Source organism: Equus quagga, chromosome 1, assembly GCF_021613505.1.
Source record: "Equus quagga isolate Etosha38 chromosome 1, UCLA_HA_Equagga_1.0, whole genome shotgun sequence".
Taxonomy (NCBI): Eukaryota; Metazoa; Chordata; class Mammalia; order Perissodactyla; family Equidae; genus Equus; species Equus quagga.
Genome location: NC_060267.1, coordinates 12,732,701 through 12,747,730, shown reverse-complemented (window position 1 = coordinate 12,747,730; position 15,030 = coordinate 12,732,701). Strand labels below are relative to the sequence as shown.

General features: G+C 41.7%; 1 pseudogene; it reads right to left on the bottom strand.

The window, feature by feature from the left end:
• Nucleotides 1-4,777: 4,777 nt before the first annotated feature.
• LOC124237323 (olfactory receptor 6C74-like) lies at nt 4,778-5,701 on the bottom strand (annotated as a pseudogene).
• Nucleotides 5,702-15,030: the final 9,329 nt, after the last annotated feature.

Below are 15,030 nucleotides of genomic sequence, written 5' to 3'. Positions count from 1 at the left end.
TAAAGATAGTTTATTTCTAATTTTCTAATTGGTTGCCTTTTATTTTCCTCTACTTGTTAACAGTGGCTAGAACATCCAACGGAATGTTGAATAAAAGTGAGAAGTGTGAACATCTTATTTTTTTCCTTGATCTTGAGGAGAAAGCATTCAGTTTTTTAACGTAAGTATGCTCTTAGCTGTCAATTAATGTGAGGTGCCCTCCATCAAGTTAATGAGTTCTCTTCTGTCCCTAGTTTGCTCAGAGTTTTTCTCAGCAATAGATATTAAATTTTATCAGATTTTTCATCTGTGTGTAATGCTTTTCTTTTATTTGTTAACATAATGAATTATCAATGTTTTTTCTCATGTCAAAGCAACAATGCACTCCTGAGACAAACCTCCCTCAGTCACGATGTATTATCATTTTTATATTCTTGGATGCAATTTGATATAATTTTAAAGAATTTCTGTATCTGTGTTCATGAAGACTATTTTCTGTAGTTTTATTTTCTTTTATTGTCTTTGTTTTTGGTACCATGGCAATGCCAGCTTAAGAATGAATTGGGAATTTTCACTTCCTATTCAAATTTTTGGAAGAATGTATGTAAATTGGTATTTTAAAAAATTTTTGGTAAAATTCACCAAATCTGGAGCTAATTTTTTTTTTTCCTGTGGGAAAGCTGTTAACTACAAATCAATCACTTTAACAGACATAGGGCAATTCAGCCCTTATCTATTTCTTCCTTATATATTTCTTCTTGGGCAATCTTTGGCAGTTTGCTTTAAGGATTTTGTCCATTTCAAATAAATTATCTATTTTTTGGCTTAAAGTTGTCATAATATATTCTTATTATCCCTTTAAAATTTGTAGGATGTGTAATGATGTCATCTTTCTCATTCTAAAATCATTATTCATATTTTACCCTGACTGTTCTAATTAGAGATATATCAATTAGATTTATCTTCTAAAGAATTAGTTTTTGTTTTCATTGCCATGTTTTGTTTTGTTTTGTTTTTGCTGAGGAAGATTCACCCTGAGCTAACATCCACTGCCAATCTTCCTCTTTTTGTATGTGACCTGCCACTACAGCATGGCCGCTGCCAGGGGCGTGGTGTGGGTCCATGCATGGGAACTGCGCCCAGGCCACCAAAATGGAGCCCACCAAACTTAACCACTAGGCCACCAGGGCTCGCCCTGTCCTTATTGGTTTTTGTTATTGTTTTCTGTCTCAAAGAGCTCTGCTTGGGTGATTCAGAGAATACAGGACAGTCTTTTTAGCAAATAGTGTAAAATCAATTGAATATCTATATGCCATAAGATAAATGTCAACTTGTGCCTCAAACTACATAAAAATTAAATATAAATGGCTCATGGACATGCATGTAAAACTTAAAACCACAGAACTTCTAAAAGAAAACATAAGAGAAATTCTTTGTGAACTTGGGTTAGGCAAACATACCTTAGATATGACATCAACGGGATGACCCATTTGAAAAATTATGAATGAAACTTCATCTACATTAGAAAACTTCTGCTTTTGAAAGACACTCATTATAATTAAAGACAAATTACAAACTGGGCGAATATATTTGCAAATTGTATATCAGATAAAGGACACATATCTATACTATATAAAGAATCCTCAAAACATTAATAAGAAAATGATTCATCAAGATGGTGGAATAGGAAACCTAGCCCTTGTCCTCTCACCAAAAAGCAGATTTACTAACAATATAAATTTAAAATGCCTTTATGACCAGTTAAGGATTTGCAGTATCCCAGACGACCACAAAATTGAGATCAACACAGTGAAACGGGTAAGAAGAGCAATTTCATCTTATCCCTTTCAGCCCCTCCATCAAGCTGGCACAGGTCACTGCAAACAGATCACAACTCTTCCCTGGGGGGGCTGGGGGGGATGGGGTGCAGGGGAGAGTGTGGCTAACATTGAACACCCTCAGCTTTTCAGTGTGTTCCTTGAAGGGCTGGCATCTGTCTTACCTCACACAGAACAGTGAATATGCCATATGGGGAAAAAGATAGCACTAAAGATGAGAAATATACTCTAAAATTTAGGAAATTACATTTAAGATAGAAAAATGATTTCTCCCTAGAACTTATTTTTATGAAAGAATTATCTGTACCTTATAGAGGTTCTAAACCCAGTTAATGCCAAGATGATCTAACCTTATTTTTCAACTTAATAAAAATATTGATGTTGTATTTATAATAAAAATTTTTCAAATAAAAATTCTATTTGGAGGAGAAGAGATTTTATGTTATTAATTGACCACAAGTTGAGATGTTTCTGGAGACAAAGTATGGGAGTTTCTATAGGTCTCTTTTAAATAACAAATGAGAGTCTTCCTTTTTTTTTTCTGCTTTTATCTCCCCAAATCCCCCCGGTACATAGTTGTATACCTTAGTTGCAGGTCCTTCTAGTTGTGGCCTGTGGGACGCTGCCTCAGAGTGGCCTGACGAGAGGTGCCATGTCAGCACCCAGGATCTGAACCGGCGAAACCCTGGGCCTCCACAGCGGAGCGCGCAAACTTAACCACTCGGCCACAGGGCCGGACCCCAAATGAGAGTCTTTTAGTCATAGGTATTTTATTTAAATTCTGGAGGATTAATTTGATGAATGAACAAAAGCACAACTGTGACCATAAACAGACAGAGAAGTAGATATCTAAGAGAATTCAGTTCAGAAAAATTAATTCAAAAGAGCTAAATTTATGGGCATATAAATTGACAAGTTAGGATAGATGCCAGTGAGTTACTTGAAAAACAATGTATTAAGGATGAGGTTGCCCAGAGAATTGAGTGACTAACTCTGCCTTGAAACACAGACAATGTTCTTAGGAAAGGTGATATTTGATTGAGTACTTAGAGGGCTCAAGACAGCTTATTAGTTTTGAGACAAGAAGATAGAAAGCCCAAGAGTGTTGGAGCTTTAGGTAAGGATGATAGCAAGCAGGATAAAAGTCATACTACAAATACTCTTTTAGTTTTCGTTCAGAGTGCTCAATAGGGAAAGGAAAGAAATATCCTCTACCAGACAACTCAGAAATGTCTGGAGAACAGGCTTAAAATAAGTGTTTAAAAGATATCAATATCTTCAATTGGAGTAATGAAAACCAAGCCTTCCTGAGTTTAAATTTTCACTATTCTTTTTGGCTTTATATCTTTCAAAATGATCTTAGCCTCACTGAGTTATCTTTTGCTCTTAAGCATAATGCTAATAATAAGTATTATATCACACTGTTTCCGTAACTACATGAATTGTATAAAACACCTATCAGTGCCTGTAATTTAGTGACTAGTGAATAAAATATAGGTCTTATTTTAATGGTATATTTCTTATCTAGCTGACCTCACTGGAACAGAAAAGGTGAAAGCGTTTCAAGGTAAAATGTTTCAGCATTTCAGGTGGAAGCTTTCTCAAGAAATAAGTTGTACCTGTCTTAAAAAGTTGTGTTACCTATTAGAGACCCAATTTAAACAAAAACAAAACCAAAAAACAGCAATAATAAACTACGCAGGGATTCAGGATTCAGAGGCCAACAGGTAGCTGTTCTAATAGATACAATATGAAGTGATATGTCATAGTCAAACTGAAATAACAGAGAAGATAGATGTAACTTTAATCTGCCTGGGAGTGGAACGGGGGAGTCTTAGTTTAGAAGTGCTAGATCCTTAATAAGAGTTAAAGAACATCCTATATGGTAAATAGGGAATAGATGACAGATATTTAAAAATACATAAGAAAGCATCACAGCATGGCTCAATGATAAATTAATGGTTTAACTTGGACTGTGTTTTAAACAAATTCTTCCTGTTGGCAAATAACAGAATCAAAATTAATCAGAATAGTGAGAGAGGCTTAGCTTTTATTTTTATTAGATTGTCTCAAAATGTTACATATATATTTTTTTGCTCTTAAAATTTCTAAAAGTTAGATAATGCTTCAGGATTATTAGGTGTACTTTCTAAAAATGGATAAAAAATTATGTCTAAATTATCAAGGAAAAAATGTAATAATTTGTTTAAATGACCATTTTTCTTGAAATTATATTCATGACTCAAATATCTTTTAAGATCTGGTTCATTCTACTTATTCTACATAAACCTATTTAATTGTCTAGTCACTTATATACTACATGTATTTTATTCCTGCCTATCTTTTATTTGCTCCTTTAGATAGTATTTGTCAAATATGCTTTCTTATACATAACTAGTTTCTATAGAATGTACTTTAAAACAACAATAATTTCTTTAAAGAAATAAACATTTTTAAAGATGAGCATCAACACTATGGCTAATCTCTGTTACAATTTCTTATTATTTTAAATAGAATGTGCACCAATAAGTTGGTAGTATTACAAAAAATATAAATGAATATTAGTTTTAAGTAGTTTGTACCTGATCACAAATGAAGGATAGTAATAAAATTTGCATCACATGCTACATTAAATATAATTCCAAGTGAAATATATTTTGTAGTCTTGACTACTAGAATTGAAAGACAGATGAAGCAGATTAAATACTTAATTTCTGTCATACATCCAGTGGAAAAGGAAGAAAGATGCGAAAAAAAGTCTCTATTAAAGAATGTAAAGAATTAACATCTTTAGAACAAAGATTTTTGTGAAAATAAAACTTGAAAAGAGATAAAGATGAAAATCAAAGAAATGAAAGGGGGAAAAAGGAGGAAATTATGTATTGGAGCTTTTATTGGATACACTGGTATTATTTCAGACAACTTTGTTCATTTCCTTTATATATAATGCAATAGTATATTCACTTGCTTGAGAAAGAAACAACCCTGTGTATCATATTCATGAAGGCTTTTTTCACTTGGTGGTTCCATAAGGTGTAGATGAAAGGATTCAAAAGTGGAGCAATGGAGGTATTGAGCACTGCAATTCCCCTGGAAAGAGATATTCTTTGTTTGACTGATAGTTTAAGATACATGAAGGTGCAGCTGCCATAAGAAAGGGATCTCACAATCAAGTGAGAAGAACATGTTGAAAAACCCTTTCTCCTCTGACTAGCTTAAGAGATTCTTAAAATGGTCAAGGCAATATAGGTATAGGATATTATCACTATTACCAATGTGACTATGAGTGTTGCCACAGCTGAGATGAATCCCATCATCTCCAGAAGCTGTGTGTCTGAGCAGGAGATATGCATGAGGGGAGAAGTGTCACAGTAGAGATGATCAACAATGTTGGAGGCACAGAAGTGAAGGACTAAGCCTAAGATGAGTGGTGGAAAGATGACAAAAAACCAGCAAACCAACAACTGAGGACGAGCTGTATGCAGATCTTGGTGTTCATGATAGTGGTGTAATGCAGGGGCTTACAGAGGGCAACATAGCGGTCATAGGACATAGCTGCCAGCAGGTAAAATTCTGATGCTCCAAGAAGGAAGGCAAAAAACACTTGAGCAACACAACTGTTATAGGAAATGGTTTTGTCCCCAGTTGCCATAGTAGCCAGCAATTTAGGAATGCACGTAGTAGTATAGGAAATTTCTAAGAATGAAAAATTCCGAAGGAAAGAATACATGGGGGTCTTGAGGTGAGTGTCCACCAGGGTGAGTGTGATGATGGTTAAGTTGCCTGTGACGCTTAGCAAGTAGGTGAGAAGCAGGAAGGAAGATAATACAACTTTCAATTGTGAGTCATCAGGCAAACACTGTCACTTTTGTATGATTTCCCATTACTGCCCTCTACCTTTCCAGGTCTAAACAGAAAAAAAAAGGAAAGAAAAAAATGATAATTCCAATGGAAAAATAACAGTGACACCTAGTGTTTAAATTAAAGTTTGCAAAGTGATGTTTCATGTAGAACAACACAGTGCTCACTGATGTTTTAAAGATGATTATGCCAGGAAGAATTATAGTTTGTATTGGCAGAGTATCTACACAGAGAATTCAACCTATAGTTTGCAATTACACCAGAGAATAATCTATATAACGATAATAATTCTTGATTGTTTCTACATGAATAAATTAGAAGCAAATTAGAGGAACTTTTAAAGCATAGAAAAGGTTTTCTTCTCTCTTGATGATATGCATGAATTGGGATGGATGCCATTCCTGTTCATTTAAAGAAGTTTGCATGCTAGGAACGAAGTGATATGTATCATAGTAAGTACATCAGCCCAAGTTTTGCATTTAATGGACACACACACACAAACCTAGCCATAATCAATACACAGGGCTAGTATAACTTTACCACTTTACTCAACTAATCAAACTCAAATGCCTGATTCTTGTGTCATTTACTTTTATGGCTAATGGGATCCAATTTCATATAAGTGAATATGAGGCATTGGGAATAATTTTATTTTCTGTTCTTACTAGTATTTCCATTCCGTCAATTTCTGTTATCACCCCACCCTTCCCACTTTGATTCCCAAAACAAAATCAACAGGAACAGTCTGGTAATATTGGTGTGGCAAGAAACAAGTTTCCACTGTTTCCCTCACCCTAATCCTCTACCCTCTTACCCTAACTCCAATGCCAACCCTAATACCCTAATACTTCACCCTCACCCCAACTCTAACCCCAACCCTAACCCGTAACCCCTGACTCTGACCCTTGACCCCAACCGCGAAGCCAATCCTAACCTTGCCCTAGCCCTAGCCCGAAATCTAACCCTAACCCCACCCCAGCACTTACCTCAACCCCAATCCCCTTACCCCTACCCCTGACTCTGACCCTGACCCAAGCCCTAGCCCTAACCCTCTAACCCTAACCCCTAACCCTAACTCCTGACTCTGACCCTCACCCTGACCGTGACTGACCCCTGACCCCGACTGCGACGCCAACCCTAACCCCTAACCCAAACCCGATCTGAAACCCAAACCCTAACTCAATATGCGAACCCCGAAACTGAACCCCTAACCCTAACTTCTAACCTCAACGCTAAACCAATCCTATCCCCAACCCTAACCCTAATCCAGACATTATGCTGGCTGTCCAACTCTCCAGTTCCGCTCTCGGCTCCTCCTGACCTGGGGGTTTGCTGTTTGCGGGCTGTGGAAGGGATCCTTTTCCCGCCGCTGGTTCCCCTCCCCCGCCTCCCCCGTGGGGCTCACGGAAGCCCAAACCTGGCGAACACGTAAGTGGACGTGACAATGGAGTGCCCCCCGGGAGAACAGGGGCAAATCGGGGGGTGCTGAGTGGAGCAGAGCCTGAGCACACAGTGCTAGTACACACCTCGACCTCGCTCTGTGTGCTTCGCTGCTGCCTCCCCCGGGCCCTGCCGGCCACGCTGGGGCCATCGCGCTCCCTGCTGTCTGGCCTGGGCTGATGGCTGAGGTTGCAAAGAGGTGAACACCGCACGTGTCCTGTCCTTGGTGTGTTCGCAGGCCGTGCTGGCAGTGGCAGCGTCCGTGGGTAGGAGCTTGAGGCGTGTTCCTGGCTCCTGCAGGAGCCCCATGCCCTCAACTCGTTGTGCAGGGAGTTGGAGCTCCGGCCTGGGGGTGTGGGCTGGGGAGGGCAAGGGCGTGGGCTGTACGTCAGGGGCCCGGCATGAGGAGCCTATTGTCGACAGGACCCGGGGTGGGGTTCCTGCCACTGTGGGCTAAATTTAGTGAGCCATGACCAGGACCCTAACCATAATCCCAGACCCCTCACTGTCACTCCTAGCCCTCGACCCGGACCCTATTCCTAATGGGACTCTGCCCTCGGCCCTGCCCCCACCTGACGCCAACAAAATCATCAACCCTGATCGCTAACACCAACCCTAACCCTGAACCCTAACCTAACCTTCACCGTGCACCTGTGGCCCCTCACGACACACACACTCCTAGCCCTGACCCATAAACCCTACCCCCTACCGCTAACCCTGGCCATGACCCCAGCCCTAACACAACCCTAACCCTCAAACCCCAAACAGAACACAAGCCTATCTTTACCCCTAATCCTAGCTGTAGCCCTTGCCCAAATCCTAACCCGAACCCGAACCCAAACCCCGAACCACAACGTGAACCCTAAACCCTAACAATAACCCTAAACCCTAAACCTGAACCTGAACCCTAACCTTAACCTCTAACTTTAACCCATGACCCCTAACCCTAATGCTAAATCCAACCCTAACACTAACCCGAACCCTAACCCCAAGCTGAACCCAAACCCGAACCCCAAGACAAACCTCAACCCGCAACTGATTCCGAAGCCAAACTCCAGCCCAAACCCTAACCCAAGCTATAGCCCTAGCCAAACCTCAAACCCTAAACCCTCGCTCACGTTAGCCCAGCCATAGCCCTAGCCCAAACCGGTACCTGAACCTGCACTCCAACAATCTAACCCAAACCCAATCCAAAACCTGAACCTGAACCCAAACTCTTAACTCTCACCCTCAGACTAACTACAGGAATGTCAAAAACCGGCCTGAAACAGATTCTCCCTCACAGTCCAAGGAAGCAATCCTGTGGACACTTTTTTTTTTAAAGATTGGCGCCTGAGCTAACATCTGTTGCCAATCTTCTTTTTTTTCCTCTTTTCTTTCTCCCTGAAGCCCCCCAGTACATAGTTGTATATTCTAGCTCTAGGTCCTTCTGGTTGTGCTATGTGGGATGCCGCCTCAGCATGGCCTGGTGAGCAGTGCCATGTCCACGCCCAGGATCTGAACCAGTGAAACCCTGGGCTGCTGAAGTGGAGCAAGCAGACTTAACCACTCGGCCACGGGCTCGCCCCAACACGTTTGTTTTGAACTTCGAGCCTCCAGAACTGTGAGGCCGTACATTTCTGTTGTTTAAGGCCCCCAGTGTGTAGCACTTGGTACAACGGTCCTGAACAACTAATTTACCTGCTTACACATCTATTTCCCCAATTCCTCCTCCTTCCTGAGCCCCTCTCCCAACGCCAGTCAGTTCTGGAGGATGAAACAGTTCCTTCCTGTCTTCCTTCCTTTCATTCTTTCTCTGTTTCTTCCTTCCTTTCTTTCACTTATTCTTTCTTTCTTCCTGTTTTCCTTTTTTTTTTTTAATCCCCGATTCTCAGAATGGCCAGGCACAGTGTTGGTGCAGTCATTGTTGCAATGATTGATCAAGCTTTACAACATTGTCTTTGGTCACAAGGGAGGGTAGAAAAGGGATTAAAAGAGACACTAATTTTAGAAGAACAAATCGGAGCTGTCTGGAGAGAAAAGATGAGAAAGAATGAGGTGCACATCCCTGAAGGTGTTCACACATAGAGAGGCTGATAGAAACTCTGCTTAGGGCTGGTTCTATGAGAATGTTGAGAAACAGCTTTGCTGGTTGGAATATCTCAGAGGTTGGCTATTGATCAGTATTTTGGAATTCCAATGAGACAGAACCTGGCTAGGGGTCCCCTTGTGGAACTCTCAGACTGTGTGGGAAAGTGGATGTGTGTTTTGAACAAGGGCTTGGTACAAGGTACCAATTTCCCTCCACCAGATATGTCTTTGTCAGAGTTTAATGTGCTTGTGAATTTGCTGGAATCCATTCCCAGCAGTGTCATCTGTTCACAATTGCCCTACCATCTGAACATTTAACCCTGTCAACCCCCTCCCCGGGCACTCCCACTGCCAGTTAGAGTCCAGCCATTGTCTAACCTGGATAAACTGAGCCTGGGGAGAGACTGGACAGTAGTGTGGGGGAAAGAGGAGGAAGACCTTCCAAACTGTTGGCATTTAGGGCCAAGCTGTGTCTGGGGAGGCCACACCATGCCTTCACACAGAGCCCAGGCAGACAGCATGTGGCTGAGCCAGAGCCATGTTGTGCCCCAGGCAGCCTGGTGGCTCCATGAATAATACTGATGCCTTTTGTTTAGAAACTCTTTCTGGAGGCATCCCATTTCACCACAAGCCGTGCTAAATGCTGGGCCTGCCCCAAGTTGCTTTGCCTTTTACACAGTCCATGGCCAACTGTGCAGGCAGATGAAGGGCCCTGAATGCTAATAAAGGGAAGAGCTGGCATTCCTGAGGCACCCGACTCTGGGAACCCTGCCTTTGTTGCTAAGGAGAGTTGGAACTGTAGCTGAAAGGCTCTAACAAGAGCCGGGAGCAAGGAGAGGGAGAAAAGAAAGGCGAGCATTTGTTTTCAGAGCTTCACAGTTCTCTGGCCAGCTCCAAAGTTGTCCAATTTCTGGTCCCAATTAGAATCTCAAACCCTGTTGTTGTTTCTTTTAACGATCTTGGGAAATTCCTCTGAAGAATCAGCGAGCACTTAGCAAACTTTGGATGGTGGGATCTGTGCAGTTGTGCTGTTCTTGTCTGAACATAGCACACCAAGAGTCCTGAAAGCCGGCTTTATTCCAGTCTCCAGAAGGCGTGATGAAGTTGGCAGAAGTACAAGTGGGCAAAAATCTGCTGGGTTTCTAAATGTTCATATGGGGGCTCCATTCAACAGACGAGTTTTCCAGGTGCCCACTTGGTGGGGAATCTGGGCTCTGCGCTGGGGATGGAGATGAGGAAGCCCTTGGCCCTAGCTTGGAGTGGCCTACAGACCTGCTGGGGAGGCAGACCACACATACTGAAGAGAATTCTGTGGGTTATTTGCTCTGACTGTGACCTGCAGGGCACTATTGGACTTGAAGTTGAGAACTGGATTCTAACGCTGGCTCAGTCGCTGTAAGGCCTCAGGCAAGTACCTTTACCACCCTGAGCCTCAGTTTCTCATCTGTACAATGGGTGTAGTAATATCAACTTAGTTGGGTTACTGTGAGGAGAAAGTGCAGGTGAGAAAATGAAGAACAGAAATGTGGAGGACATGGCCTCTGCCCTCCAGGACCACACCATCGGTGAGCCAGCTGTTGGCTTGGAAGGTGTCTGTTCCTGGAATAGGCACCTATCAATTTGGCCCATTGAATGCGGTAAGCCAAAACACATATAAGAGTAAAGTCATAAGCCAGTTTCCCCTTATGTAGCATGTCTATGTGCCAGGTATAGTGCTAGGCAATTTGCAAGTATTATCTCCTTTAATATGAATGACTTTATGGGGAGGTAGTGAATTGCTCAGGGTCACACATCTGGGAAAGTGTCTCTCTAGCTGGGGATCCAACCTCTGTCACGTCTTCAGTGCTTTTTCTATCTTTAGAGGCTGAGACATTTGCAAAGTTGGGACAGACACAACTGACCGAGTCTCTCCAGGGCACGCTGGAGGTTAACCAGTCACTGCACGCAGACCTCCCTTCAGAAAGGTTCTACTACAGAAAGCTCGTCAAGATGGCAGACACCAAACTCTCTCTGCTCAGCGTTTCTTACAAGTTTGCAATGACACAGCCACAAGGAGTATGCAAAGCACCACTGATCTGAGAAAACAGAGAGAGAAAGGAAACAGATTTTCCATAAGCAAAGCATGGAGAAGTCCTAGCTTAGAGATTATAACAATATATTGAAGCATAATGACCTCATAGCGTTTTCCTGTTTGTGTCCAGCAGTTTTCCTCACAGCCAGACATCATTTAACCTCTGTTGTCACATTGTCACCTTGATATCTAAGCTTTTCTCTGTGACTTAAGTTGGATTTTTGTTCTTTTAATGTTTACTCAGAGAAAAGCTAATGAGTATTTACTTCTGCAGTGTACAAGTCTTACAAATCTTACAAACGAACACACACGCACATACACACACACACGCATACACATCTTGGGGTAAAGCAGTAGAAAATTCCAGACAGGACGTGATCCAAGAGCAATGGTCATTTGGCTCCAGAAGGCAGATGTCATCTCAAAATTTGTTTTTGCTGTAGTGGTAGCCTTGCCTCCTGATGCCATTTCACACAGACCACGTTCAAGCTTCCCGACACCCAGTGACAAAGGACGGGACGTGAGAAAGGTGCATCTCTGCTATGTGCAAGGAACTGTCCACATGAACGGCATGGCTTTCAGTGTTTGTAACACTCCTCTGAAGAGGTACAATTTCTTCTGAATCACTGATGAAGTAACTGAAGCTCAGGGAGATGACACGACTGACCAAGGCTACTACCTACTAAGGGCCTTGCCTGAATAGGCTGGTTTCAGTGCCTATTCTTTTTCTAGTCTCTGTTGAAGTGTGGGTGTGGTGGGTATGGTGGATCTGTCCAAGGCTGCCCCACTTGTGGAAGCATTCATTCTACCCACACTACAAGAGTAAAGCTGTGCACAGCCTGTAGTCACAGAGCTCTGGGGGCTCCTTTCAGGCTGTGTTCCACTTCAGTGGGGTCCCCTCCAGTGTGTGACTGGTGGATGCTGAGGCTATTGTCTATCAGGAGCTGTACTAGATATTGGACATAAAGAATTGGGAAGGTGAAGTCGTTGCCCTCAGGACCTTGCGAGGTAGTCTGATAGCCCTGGCTTCATGTTTAGGGCTTCCTTTCACCCCACTCCCTCCATTCCACGTCCCCTCAGAGATGTAAGGTAGACCAGGGCATTCTTAGCATCGTGTGACCGGTGCTTTGCAGAAGGCCCTACCGCTCTGGCATTTATCAACAGGCACAGCCCAACAGCTTTCCTCCCATTCACTTCTCTGAGCCTCTTGTTTCCTCAGCTGTAAAATGAAGCCGTGAAGCCTGCCGTATTGAATCGTCAGAGTTGGATGAAACAAAATATGTCAAGTTCCCAGCACACAGTAGTTGCCAATGTATATTGAATTGTTTGATCTAATATTCTAATTTTCCTCATTTGGTGTTGTGACAACACGAAAAGGCCATGTTTCCTTACTTCTCTGATTTAAAAGGCAGCTGGCAGGTCCAAGGGTTCTAGAACATTTAGGAGGTGGTCAGTCAGCCTCAATAGGCATTGTTCTCGGCAACTCAAGAATTACAAAAATTAAAGCATGTCAGACTAGAAGGCCCTTAGAGATCGTTTATTTTAGTGGATCCAAATTACTTTGTTCTTAGACTTTTGTCCATAAGGTTTTACCTTGCTTGTTGCGGCCACCTGGTAAAGGCCCCCTAAAAAATTGGAGATAACTGTAAACAGCTGGCAAGATAACCCGGGATAATTTAAAGTTACAATGCCCATTTGGGGCTCTTTTTGAGCTTTAAAAACAAGAAAAAAAAATCTTTAGAGTCAAAGGCTCCACCCCTGGAAGCCCCCACTCTGGTTTCTGGGCCTGATCACCTCGGCGACCATGAGTGGGGTGCCCTCTCTTGGCGGTTAACCCGTTGAGTGTTTTAGGCACCTGCTGAGTCAGTTAGAAGGATAGGAGACCTGTGATTTATTCTGTGAACTGTCCTGCTGGACTGTGTGCCACAGAGTGGGAACTGTTGTGTGACCCTTATCTTGATAGTCGTTGGGAAGAGGCTGTGGAAACAGCTGTGAGTGTGAGGCCTAATCCCCTCTTTTCCCTTCTTTGTCTTGTTTGTCACCTCCTCTGTTGTGACCAAGTTGAAGTTAAGTTCAGGCTAGACCTGAGCAGAACCTGGAGCTTCTATACTTAACTCTCAACCCTGGCACTGGGAGCCCCAGCCCCCAGCCAGCTCCAGGCCTCTGCCTCCTGCTTCCCTGGTTTGCCTGGTGCTGGCTCAGGGACTAAATGCCTGCGCTGAGTGGGACTTCACCAAATCTTAAAGCTAGTGACAACTGCAGTTGGGCTCTGCACCCTTCTCCAGCCTGCTGTCAGTCAAACACCAGCTTTACTGCCATGGGGAACCCCCAAGCATCCCTGGAGAGTCATCCCTTGGGTGCATTTTAACTTGTTGGAAATGCTTTTAATTGGATGGTTTATGCCCCAAAAACTCCATCTGGGAGAAAACTTGAGTAGTTTTTCTGTGCCATTGTGATGTAGCTAATTCCCAGAATTGAAGGAAAAAAGGGGAAGAGGAAAAAACGGCCATAAGTGTGCCCTCGCCAAAAATCTAGCATCTTGAGTGTCTTCTCCACAAATATTGGTAAAAAGGCTTAAAACAAAATATGGATTCATAAGTAGGAGCTTTATATTACATTACCTGATTCATAGGAGTAATTTTAAAGCAATAGGTCTGGAGACTCTGTATGTGTGTCTGTTATGAATGTTATACATGTGTAATATTTTACCTCTGGATAGTATGGCCAAAATTAAGAGCTCTGTTTAATTGGCTTAAAGTAAGTGCTTACATAAATCCTAAATGTAATAAAAACTAGCCCAGTGCTTTTCAAGCTAATATGTTATCTTTGGTAAAGAAAAGAGAAAAATAAGATAAAAGGATGGGGAAGCTAAGAGAAATATATAAATACAGGTTCATGAAATTGGATGACGTGGGAGAAGGAAAGAGAAGAGAAAGATAAAGACAAAGCTATATGGAAATCTTGAGAACTAAGAAGGGTTTTTTAGAGATAGGGTGGTGAGTTTGAGGAAACTATTAAAAGAACATTAAAAACATGTAAATTAGTAAATGAAAAGTTAAATTTTAAAACATTTAAATTAGTAAGTAAAATTTTTGCAATTAAAAATAAGTAAGTTAGTAAATAAAACTATGTAACCTAAAAATTTGGAAGTAAAAGTTATAGAGAAAATATTACCAATGAAATTTCTGTATCTGCTTCATTCTTTGTACTTACCATTTTACTCTGTATCTAAATTGCAGACTGAAAACCTGAACAATTTGGAGATCAGTGTGGCCTAAAAGAGATGAGGAGTGAGTGTTTGGTAAGTTTCAACACATACTGAATCACAGAACAGTGTATACATAGTATATAGTACACAGTATACACATAGTACACAGTATATACATATTGTGGGAAATAACTTTACCAGCTAGAGCGCAAGGCTTCTATGCAGTTCCTTTGGACTTAGTCTCACTGATTCCACTCATTGCTACAGTTACTTAGATCAGCACCTTTTTCCCCTACTCTGCTAACTAAGGCTGTTTCACGTATTTGTAATCCAGTTAAATTCTTTGGCGTTCCATTTTAACATCCTGGATTTTATTTTTTTAATTAGAATTATTACTTGTGTTGCAAAATTTTATTGGTTTTGATGACTGTAGAGTGATATATACATCTTTACAGTATCATATACAGCAGTTTTGCTACCTAAAAAAAATCAGCTGTGCTTCAACTAAGCAAGCTTCCCTCTCCCAAAGTCTTAGCAACCAATGATCTGTTTTATTTCTCTAT